The following is a 12,191-nucleotide window of genomic DNA, read 5'->3' on the forward strand; positions in this document are numbered from 1 at the left end:
ATTAGATACATATTTTAGATAGTTTACTACATTTCTTCCACTTATTGTAATTTCCGCTGTCTACACGTTATTGCTTTATAATTGTTAAAGAATATAAAATGTATAAAATGGTAATTTGTTCAAACAGTCGGCTTGCCTAGCTCACATTAGTAGGCGCCATCATGACTCCCGAGGGTGGGAAATCCGGGTTGTGACAGGGTTTTACTTGTCGACTAGATTTCCTAGTCTCTACTTCTGCAGATGCTGGTTGTGGATGCATATCCATTGTTCCTACTTCTTCTAGTATATCGAAGAGAGGTTCCTGAACTTCTGTCCTCTCAGCTTTTTTGTTCAGGAATAGTATTCTCATTTATTGGGGCTGCAGTCTCACGTTCTACACTAGATCTTGCATGGTCTATGACTGTTCATCACTGACATTCTCCACTATTGTAGCAGTATTTTCATCAATTAGCAACTGCATGTCTTGGGGTGTGGTTGGAATCACAGTTGCATGTGGTTGCTACACACCTCTTTCGACAAATGAATGTTGGGAAGTGAATAGGTCCTCTGAACTATCTGAATCTGTAGTTCTTTCAAAAGGAAAAACCTGCTATTTAAACACCACATCTCTACTAACAAATATACTCCTATTTTCTAGATCATACAGCCTATAACATTTTTGTGTTTCTGAGTATCCAATAAGAAAGGCCTTTCTAGCCCTAACTTTGAACCTGTCACCTTTAGGTAGGTTACTGGCATAACATAAGCAACCAAACACCCTTAAGTGATCTATCTTGGCTGGCTTTCCATTCAATAACTCATATAGTGATCTTCCTTGCAATACACTAGTGTGCAGTTTATTTATCTAGTATACTGCAGTTTTTACACAATCACCCCAGGACCTCCTAGGGATTGATCTATGAAATTTTAAGACTTTTGTAACCTCCAAGATATGTCTATGCTGTCGTTCAACCACCCCATTTTGTTGTGGGGTGTATGGAATACTACTCTGGTGTATGATCTTTAGAGAATCAAACAAAGTATTGCATTGGGAGTTGAAGAACTCAATACCATTATCTTATCTAACAACCTTCACAGTGGCTTCAAACTGAGTGTTTATCATTACAAGGAATTTCTTTATTACAACAACTACCTCACATTTAGATTGCATTAAGTACACCCAAGTAAACCTGCTATGTCATCTACTATTGTAACAAAATAAAGCTTCCTGTCGTATGTAGGTACTTTATGAGGTCCCCAAACATCCATGTGTACAAGCTGAAAATAACTACTTGACCTAATGCTACTAACTGGAAACTGTAATCGACATTGCCTTGCTAAAGGGCACACTTCACAATTGTCCTGCTCTCTAGCATGTATCTTATTCTTTAATTCTAAAATATGCTGCATGGATTTTGTTGATGCATGACCTAGTCTCAAATGCCACAGTGTTGTTTCTCCATTTTCCTTTAGAAAACTTGCTGCTGCTATTGGTAAATTTTCCTTTATCAAGTGCAATCCACTATTTTCTCTGCCAATCCTCATCACCTTGCCATTGTAAAACCCCTGAAATATACAGAAATCAGGGTAACTGAGCAACATAATTGTCTAGTGAGTTTTGATACTAATAATAGGTTGAATTTAAACTCTGGGGCATACAGAACACCTTCAATAGTTTTATTCCCTAAAACTACTGCGTTTCCGGTATGTGTTATGTCTGCTTTACTACATGTAGGTAATTGTACTCCATCTGTTATGTGATATGCATTTTCTAAGATTATCTAAAGTATCCTTGCAATGTGTCACATGGTGAGTTGCACCCGAGTCCACTATCCAAACATGATCATTAGTAGTTGCATTTGTCATTAAAGTGATAATACCTGCAATATTGGTGGAACAGTCATTTGTGGTAGTCTTCGGCAACAAATTCACGAGCTGTTTGTATTGATTCTCAGTAAAGAAATTTCCTTGTGTTGGCAGCATAGGTTGCCTGCTTCTCCTCAGTGGTTGCATTGTTCACATAGGTCCTGCCTCCTGTATTTTGACCCTTTTTCTTACTTTTGAAATTTGATAGATACCCTACTATCTTGAAACAATTTTCCTTGAGGTGTCCTTTATAACCACAATAATCACAGACTAACCCTGGCCTCTTAGGTCTGAACTCATGACCTTTTCCTACCAACATTGTGAGTGGATCCTTGAATGTGTATGTGACTCCCAGAGTTCTTTGGCTTTCTTTTTGTGTGACTATTGCATAATCTTCAGTCACGGTGATCGCAGGTCTTTTAGCCAAAACATTACTTCGAATATTACCATAGCTTTTGTTCAATCCCATGAGAAACTACAATAGACGAATGTTCTTCAAGAGCTCTACAGAGGGCCTACACTCGTCACAGTCACATGAGGCTAGAGGTTCTATGACATCTAGTTCATCCCATAGGTCCTTCATCTTAGAATAATAGCTAGTAAACGAGTCAAATCCTTGTCTCAAAGCCGCAATAGTAGTCCAAAGGTGATAGATTCTCGTCAAATTTGACCTATAAAATCTCTCATATAAATCAGCCCACAACTTTTTGCATTTGATGTATATACGATGCTAGGCATAATTCATTTGAAATAGTGCTACCAATCATGAGAGAACAATTGCGTTATATTTCTCCTATTACTCTAACAATTCGCCCCTATATATGCTTTTTACATAAGATCCATCCACAAATCCAAGCTTGCTCTTTCCCCAAAGTGCCAATTTCATTATCTTGCTCTACAGTGCATAGTTTTTTGGACCTGTGAGATTGAGCAGAATTAAGACGAGCCCCGGAGCATCTGAAGCTTGTAAAAATAGCAGATTATTATGATTTAGTGAGCTGAATTTGTGATCTGCTATGGCTGATTGAAATTGAGGTCGAAATTGAAGAATTCCCTAGCTCTAAATTTTGCCAAAAAACTTGAATCTCACTGGAAATCGATCGAAATTACAGTCCTAGCGATCCCACTCTGATACCGTGTTAGATTGTAGCTAACAAAGATGATTGAGAAATGAGGAAGAAGAGAAATCGAATTTGTATTGTCTAAGTGACGGTACAGTCGTTCAATACAATGTCTTATAGTGCTTATGAGCACTAACTAACTGACAGCTCATACACAGCTGTCCACTAACCAACTAACCACTTTAACTAATTTTTACCTAACTCTAAAGCACCCTATACTTTTATTGTGTACACTTTGATATCATATATCCCAAGACCTAGAAAGAAATTTAGCTATTCATAGTCATGCAAACAATAACTTTCATAATTCAAAGCATTAATCGGCAAAATAAGGAAGAATGGAGAGAAATCTCTTATGATTCCTTGCTTCCAAGTGTTTACGTAGCCTTCTTTCCTCTCCAATAATGTATCCCCTCTATAAAATAGGTTTAGAACCCCTTTTATACATGTTGGGGGGTGTGTATGGTCGAAACTATCAAGTCCTAGCCGAAATAGGAAAAGTTTTCCTCTTCGGCTTTTCGAATTGCGCCTGGTGCAAAGCTGAGTGCCCAACTCTGTGTAGTGCTGTCTTTTGCATGTTGAACTGTGTCTGGCTCAAACCTGGACACCAAAAAATCATACTCCTCTAAATTCTTTTATTTTTGCTTCAATTTATGCACAATCCTTCCACATCACCTCCGATTGACCCCTACACATAAAAATATCATTATTAAGCTCGAGTCACAAATATTCACACTAAATTTAACTAGGTCAAGGCATAATGCATGGTAATTTACATGCAAAAATATGATTTTTTTTAGCCAAACATCACTAGCCGAATGAAATTGGTCTTTTAATTAAATTCATTTACATTGGACTTAATTTATTAATTGTAATATATCAACTATAATATTTATTTGGACTAGTATATTTTGCAATTTAACATATAATCCAATCTTTTGATGGATTTAAATCACATAAAATTTCAATACCTACATGTGACGATCCAAAGGGGCATCACCTGTTTTCTTATCCATTCTGTGCTTCCGAGGCCCTGAAAATCTCATTAAGAGTCACCTCGATTTGCGTGTGCAGTCCGGGAGCGTAGCCAGAAAGCTTAAATATGAAATTCTGTGAAAAATGCTAAGTTTTCAGTTTAAAATAAATAAATTTGACTTCCGTCAGCATTTTGGGTAAACGGATTCGGACTCGTGATTTGACGGTGCCGGAGGGTCCGTAGGAAAACATGGGCTCGGTCCCGAGTACGAGAAATGAATTTTTAAAGGAAATTGTTTTTCGGAAATTGTTAAGGAAAATTGTAATAAAATTTGATTAGAACGTATTGGTATCGAGCCTCTATTTTGGTTTCGGCGCCCGGTACAGGTCTTATATATGATTTAAGATGTTTCTGTAAAGTTTGGTTAAAATCAGACGTCGTTTGACGTGTTTCGGACTAAAAATCTTAAATTTGAACTTGATGAAGTTTTTGGAAAAACTCTTGATTTTGAGGTTTGATTCATTGTTTTTTAGGTTAGTTTGTTAATTTGATAGCATGGATAAGTTCGTAAGATGTTGTTGAGTTAATACGTGTGTTTGGATAGGAGTCCCGAGGGCTCGGGAGTGTTTCGGAGGTGTTTCGAAATGGTTTTTTGGCCTTAGAAGTGTTGCAGATTTTCTGATGTTGTGCATAGGGAATTTGTTCTTCGCGTTCGCGTGAATTCACTCATGAACGCGTAAAACAAAATTCCCAGGAGTTCATTTTATTCTTCGCGAACGCGAAGTTGGTGATGTGAACGCGAAGCTGAGGGGGGTAGACCCTTCGCGAACGCGTAGGGTACAGGGGGAAGGGCCACCAAATTTGTTCAACGCGAACGTGACTCATGGCACGTGAACGCGAGGCTCGAGGAGATTACTCTCCGCAAACGTGAGTCCCTGTGTCGAAAAGGTCTTCAGACCTGGACCATCGCGAACGCGAGTTGCCTATCGCGAACGCGAAGGGCAATTTTGCCCAGTTATTTTAAAACCCCAAAATAGAACCATTACGGGATTTTCAAAAAACTTCACAAACTCCTTCTTCTCCAAAGTTATAGGGAAAATTTTGAAGCATCTTTTCACCATGAACTCGTGGGTTAGTAATCTTCAACTCGTTTCCTTCATTTTTTATCAACATCTATTGAAATTCTTGGCCTAAAACATGTAATTAAGGGTAGAAATTAGGGAATTGGGTAGAGTTAGGGCTTTTTAATTTTTTCTTGAATTAGACCTCATTTTGGGGTCGAATTTGAAATTAAATTATATATTCGGGGTCGTGGGTGAATGGGTGATTTAATTTTGGTCCGAACCTCGTGTTTTGACCAAGCGGGTCCGGGGTTGATTTTTGGGATTTTGGGAAAAATACTTGGAAAGCTATAATTAGGCAATGGGTTCGCATTGTTTAGCATTTATTGATGTATTGAAGTCATTATTGTATAGATACAATCGATTTTGAGCCAAATTCGAAAGGAAAAGCGGTAATTGAGGATTGATTTGGCCGTGAAAGTTTGAGGTAAGTGTTTGGTCTAACCTTAGCTTGAGGGATTAGGAGTTGAGTCTTATTTGCTATATGCTAATTGTCGAGTACGACGTACATGGTGACGAGTATCTATACATGGGTGTCTAGCATGACCGTGAGTCTTTATATTGCGGATATTCTGATTTTGTTGTATATTTCATGCCTTAATGATGATTTCTATATGTTGTAAAAAGCATGTGAAAGAAATTGTGATCTTTGAACTTCAAGGAGCATTGGCTCGAGTTATAATATGAATTGTGAAAGTATATGAGATAATTGAACCCTTTGGAGCATTGACTCAAGTGGTAAAGTGAGTTATAAAGTAAGAAATGAAAGAAAGAGAAAGAGTTATTGAATTGCTCCCTTGCCGGGATATTTGTTGCTTTGTTGATTATCTCTCTTGTCGGGATGTTGAGATTTATTGATATTGTTCCCTTGATGGGATTTAGCTTTTTAATTGTATTCCCTTGCCAAGATTTCTACCATTATTTGTCTACTCCCTTGCCTCTTTGTTTGTGATTGTTGTTTGGGCGAGGAAGAGTGTTAAAGCACGAAGGGTGATACTGTGCATTGTTTGCTATTATGAGGAAAGAGTGTAAAGCACAAAGGGTGATGCCGTTCCCTACGATGTACCATTCTGTACCGATATTCATTGACTATGTGGTGAGGAAAGAGAATAAAAGCATGAAGGGTGATGCCGTGCACATTATTATGATACGATTGATTTGGTGAGAACGAGAGTAAAAGCATGAAGGGTGATGTCATGCACATTTTTATTATAAATATTGTTTGGGTGAGGACGAGAGTAAAAGCACGAAGGGTGATGCCGTGCAAATCGTTGAATTCTGATTCTTGTTGTTGTTGTTGTTGTTGTTGTTTCTTTCTTTTATTGAGGTTTTCTATTTGGAACTGTTACCTCCTTATAGCATGTTTCCCTTTCCCACATTGATTGATTATTTCCTATATTTCTTTTCCACTGTACATATAGATATTTGAATTGCACAGGTTATTTGGTAGTCTGGTCCTAGCCTCGTCACTACTTCGCCGAGGTTAGGCTAGGCACTTGCCAGCACATAGGGTCAGTTGTGCTGATACTACACTCTGTGCTCTTTTGCACAGATCCAAGTATTGGATAGCAGCAGTAGTGCAGGAGCCAGCCTTCAGTCCACCGAGACACCGAGGTAGCCTTGTAGGCGCCCGTAGGCCCGACGTTTCCTCTATCTTATATTTCATTCTATTATCTCATGTATTTGAGACATATAGTATTATATTTCTTTCAAACGGTTGTATTTAGTACTCTTAGTAGTTCGTGAGTGATGTGACACAAATTCTTGGGTAGAGGCATATGTTGACTTTCGCATTATTGTTCAGCTTATTTAATTTAGGTCTTCCGCTTATTTATTTAATTCCGCTGTTTTCATTCTATCATTGATAATTGTTAAAAGAAGTAATTTATTAATGAAAAAGGTAATTAAGGGTTGGCTTGCCTAACTCTCATTAGTAGGCACCATCACGACTCCCGAGGGTGGGAAAATCTGGGTCGTGACAAGTTGGTATCAGAGCACTAGGTTACATAGGTCTCACAACTCATGGACAAGCTCAGTAGAGTCTGAGGGATCGGTACGGAGACGTTTGTACTTATCCCCAAAGGCTATAGAGTTAGGAAAATTTCACATTTGTTCTTTCTTGTCGTGTGAATTTGTTCCTCTAATGCTAATTGGATTTCTACTCTGTTCTTTCGCAAATGGAGAGAACACGCGCTTCCTCATCTACCACTCAGCAGCCCGAGCCCCCAGCAGCAGCTCCCACTAGGGGCAGAGGGCGAGGCCGTGCCAGAGGCCTAGGTAGGGGTAGAGCTCAGCCCCGAGCAACAGCACCAGTGGCGGAGCCTCAAGTTGATTTTGGGGAGGAGGTTCTGGCCCCAGCAGTTCCGGTGGGCCCAATAAAGGTCCCAGAGGGGTTCATTGCCACCCCAATTCTTCAGGATGCTTTGGTCCGATTGGTGGGTCTCATGGAGAGTGTCACCCGAGAGGGTTTGCTTCCCGTAGCACCAGCCACTTCTCAGGCTGGAGGAGGGGCTGAAACTCCTGCTACATGCACTCCAGAGCAGGTAGCTCCCTAGGTTCAGGTTCCAATAGTTAAACCAGCTATGGCAGTTCAGCCGGGTGTAGTGGCTCAGACCGGCTATGGAGCATCTATGTCTGCCGATGCTTTGTGAAGGCTGGATAGGTTCACCAAGCTCTTCACTTCTACATTCAGCGGTGCATCTACTGAGGATCCCCAGGATTATCTGGATAGTTGTCACGAGGTTCTTCGGAACATGGGGATCGTTGAGACCAATGGAGTTGATTTTGCTACCTTTCGTCTGTATGGATCCGCCAATACTTGGTGGAGGAATTATTGCTTAGCTAGACCAGCCAGTTCGCCATCTTTAACTTGGGAGCAGTTCATAGCATTGTTTTTGGAGAAGTTTCTCCTCGTGACTCAGAGAGAGGCCTTTCGGAGGCAGTTTGAGCGCCTCCAGCAGGGTTCCATGACGGTCACCCATTATGAGACCAGGTTCATCGATCTAGCTCACCATGCTCTTGTCATACTTCCCACAGAGAGTTAGAGAGAGAGAGAGAGAGACGGTGAGGAGGTTTATTGATGGTCTTATTCAGCCGATTCGTCTTCAGATGGCCAAGGAGGCCGAGAGTGAGATCACTTTCCAGGAGACGGCTAATGTGGCCCGCAAAGTTGAGATGGTTCTGTCACAGGGAGGTGGTCATGGGTCGGATAAGAGGCCCCGCCATTCAGGCAGATCTAGTGGTACCTCGTTTGGAGGTAAAAATTCATATGGTAGAGGCCATACTCCTAGGCTCTTTCAGTCAGCTCTCCAAGTCTCCCATGGCACTTCAGGTGGTCGTGGTTCTTAGACGCACTATTCTGATCAACAGCCTTACAGCGCACTACCAGTTCCTATCAGTGCAACACTGCTTCATAGTTTCTGAGGTGGTCATTCAGGTCGACAGGGCCAGTAATTTCAGCAGCCGAGGGCTTGTTACACTTGTGGTGATCTGGGTCACATTGCCAGGTTTTGCCCTCGAGCACCGAGTAGTTCTCAGCATTAAGGTTCTCATGCTATGGTACATACATCAGGTGTTCCACAGCCCGCCCAGCCAGCTAGAGGTGGGGGTAGAGGTGCTAGAGGTGGAGGTAGAGGTCCTAAAGGTGGAGCTCAGGCCGCCAAAGGTAGAGGCCAGCCAACAGCAGTCCATCCCAGAGATGTGGTTCAGGTGGTGGGGCCCAGCCCCGATGTTATGCCCTTCTAGCCAAGCTCGAGGCTGAATCTTCAAATACAGTCATTACAGGTACCATTCTGGTTTGTGATAGAGATGCTTTAGTGCTATTTGATCCAGGGTCTACGTATTCATATGTGTCATCTTATTTTGCACCGTACCTGGTCACGCCTAGTGATTCATTGAGTATTCCTATTTATATGTCTACACCAGTGGGTGATTCTATTGTGGTCGATCGAGTTCATCGTTCTTGTATTGTGGTAATTGGAGGTCTTGAGACCCATGTTGATTTGTTGTTTTTAGACATAGTCGACTTCGATGTTATATTGGGGATGGACTGGTTATCCCCGTACCACGCTATCTCGGATTGCCATGCCAAGACTGTGACCTTAGCCTTACCGGATTTTCCCAGTTTAGAGTGGAGAGGGACTCCTAGTCATTCTACCCATAGTGTTATTTCGTATGTGAAGGTTCGGTAAAAGGGGTGTTTGGCCTATTTGGATTATGTTCGTGATTCCAGCGCTGAGGTTCCCTCTATTGATTCAGTGCCCGTAATTTGTGAGTTTCCTGAGGTTTTCCCTTCTGACTTGCCGGGGATGCCACCCGACCGGGATATTAATTTCTGCATTGATCTGGCTCTAGGCACCCAGCCTATTTCTATTTCGCCATACCACATGGCCCCGCCAGAGTTGAAGGAGCAGTTGCAAGACTTGCTTGAGAAGGGTTTCATTAGACCCAGCATTTTGCCTTGGGGTGCGCCGGTGTTGTTTGTTAAGAAAAAGGATGGTTCAATAAGAATGTGCATTGATTACCGGCAATTGAACAAGGTTACAATCAAGAATAAGTATCCACTGCTGAGGATTGATGATTTGTTCGATCAGCTTCAAGGTGCCAAGGTATTTTCAAAGATAGACTTGAGGTCTGGCTACCATCAGTTGAGTATTAGGGCATCCGATGTCCCTAAGACAGCTTTCCGCGCTCGGTACGAGCATTATGAGTTCTTGGTTATGTCATTCGGGTTGACAAATGCCCCAACAGCTTTTATGGATTTGATGAACCGAGTGTTCAGGACTTATTTGGACTCATTCGTGATAGTCTTCATTGATGATATTTTGATATATTCCCGCATCCAGGAGGAGCACGAGCAGCATCTCAGAGTGGTTCTTCAAACTCTGAAGGATAGTCAGCTATATGCGAAGTTCTCGAAGTGTAAGTTCTGGTTGAGTTCAGTTGCATTCCTGTGCATGTCGTACCAGTAGGGGTATTTAGGTTGACCTGAAGAAGATTGAGGCAGTCAAGAACTGTCCTAGACCAGCATCAGCTATAGAGATTCGGAGTTTCTTGGGATTGACAAGCTACTATCGTCGGTTCGTGGAAGGGTTCTCATCTATCGTAGCCCCGATGACCAGGTTGACCTAGAAGGGTGCCCAGTTCAAATGGTCGGACAAGTCTGAGGCGAGCTTTCAGAGGCTCAATACAGCTCTAACTACGGCACCAGTGTTAGTATTGCCCACAGGTTCAGGGCCTTACACGTCTATTGTGATGCTTCCTGTATTAGGCTTGGTGCAGTTTTAATGTAGGATGGCAAGGTCATTGCCTATGCTTCAAGGCAGTTGAAGATTCATGAGAAAAACTATCCAATGCATGATTTGGAGTTGGCAGCCATTGTTCACGAATTGAAGATTTGGAGGCACTATTTGTATGGTGTGGCATGTGAGGTGTTTACTGACCACAAATGTCTTCAGCACTTGTTCAAGCAAAAGGAGTTTAATTTGAGGCAGAGAAAGTGGCTGGAGTTGTTAAAGGGTTATGACATCACTATCTTATATCACCCGAGGAAGGCCAATATGGTGGTCGATGCTTTGAGTACGAAGTCAGCCAGTATGGGTAGTCTTGCTTATATTCCGGTCAGTCACAGGTCACTTGCTTTGGATGTTCAGGCCTTAGCCAATCGATTCATAAGGTTGGATATTTCAGAGCATGGTCGGGTATTAGCTTGCACGGTCTCTCGTTCTTCATTATTGGAGTGTATCCGTGATTGGCAGTTTGATGATCCCCATTTGTGTGTCCTTAGAGACATGGTGCAGCGAGGAGGTGCCAAGCAGGTTACCTTAGATACTGATGGAGTCTTGAGATTGCAGGGGCGAGTTTGTGTGCCCAATGTGGATGGGCTTCGAGAGTTGATTTTAGAGGAGGCCCATAGTTCCCGGTACTCTATTCATCCGGGCGTCGCGAAGATGTATCAGGATTTGCGGCAATATTATTGGTGGCGTAGAATGAAGAAGGATATTGTGACATATGTGGCACGGTGTTTGAATTGTCAGCAGGTTAAGTACGAGCATCATAGGCCTGGTGGTTTAATTTAGAGGATTGAGCTTCCCGAGTAGAAGTGGGAGCGGATCACTATGGACTTCGTTACTGGACTTCCGCTGACTCGGAGGAAGTTCGACGCAGTTTGGGTCATTGTTGATAGGCTGACCAAGTCAGCGCATTTCATTCCTGTGGCAGTCTCCTATTCGTCCGAAAGGTTAGCAGAGATCTATATCCGGGAGATTGTTCATCTTCATGGTGTGTCAGTCTCTATCATTTCGGACTGAGGTACGTAGTTCACCTCGCATTTCTGGAGAGCAGTTCAGCGAGAGTTAGGCACCCAGGTTGAGTTGAGTACAAAATTTCATCCTCAGACGGATGGGCAGTCCGAGCGGACTATTTAGATATTGGAGGATATGCTCCGAGCTTGTGTTATTGACTTTGTAGGTTCGTGGGATCAGTTTTTGCCTTTAGCAGAGTTTGCCTACAACAATAGTTATCAGTCGAGTATCCAGATGACTCCTTATAAGGCTTTATATGGTAGGCGGTGTCGATCTCCGGTTGGATGATTTGAGCCGGGAGAGGCTTGGTTGTTGGGTACGAATCTGGTTCAGGAGGCCTTGGACAAGGTTAGGATCATTCAGGATAGACTGCGTACAGCTCAGTCAAGGCAAAAGAGCTATGCAGATCGCAAGGTTCAAGATGTGGCTTTTATGGTTGGTGAGCGGGTATTGCTCCGAGTATCGCCTATGAAGGGCGTGATGAGATTTGGGAAGAAAGGCAAGCTTAGCCCTAGGTTCATTGGTCTGTTTGAGATTCTTGATCGAGTGGGAGAGGTGGCTTATAGACTTGCATTGCCGCCAAGCTTATCAGCCGTGCATCCAGATTTTCATGTGTTCATGCTTCGGAGGTATCACGATGATCCATCCTACGTGTTAGATTTCAGCACTGTCCAGTTGGACAAGGACTTGTCCTATGAGGAAGAGCCGGTAGCTATTCTAGACCGGCAGGTTCGTCAGTTGAGATCCAAGAGTTTCCCTTCTTTTCGTGTTCAGTGGAGAGGTCAGCCTCCTGAGGAATCGAACTGGAAGTTCGAGTTCGACATGC

Source organism: Nicotiana sylvestris, chromosome 12 (assembly GCF_000393655.2).
Source record: "Nicotiana sylvestris chromosome 12, ASM39365v2, whole genome shotgun sequence".
Lineage (NCBI taxonomy): Eukaryota > Viridiplantae > Streptophyta > Magnoliopsida > Solanales > Solanaceae > Nicotiana > Nicotiana sylvestris.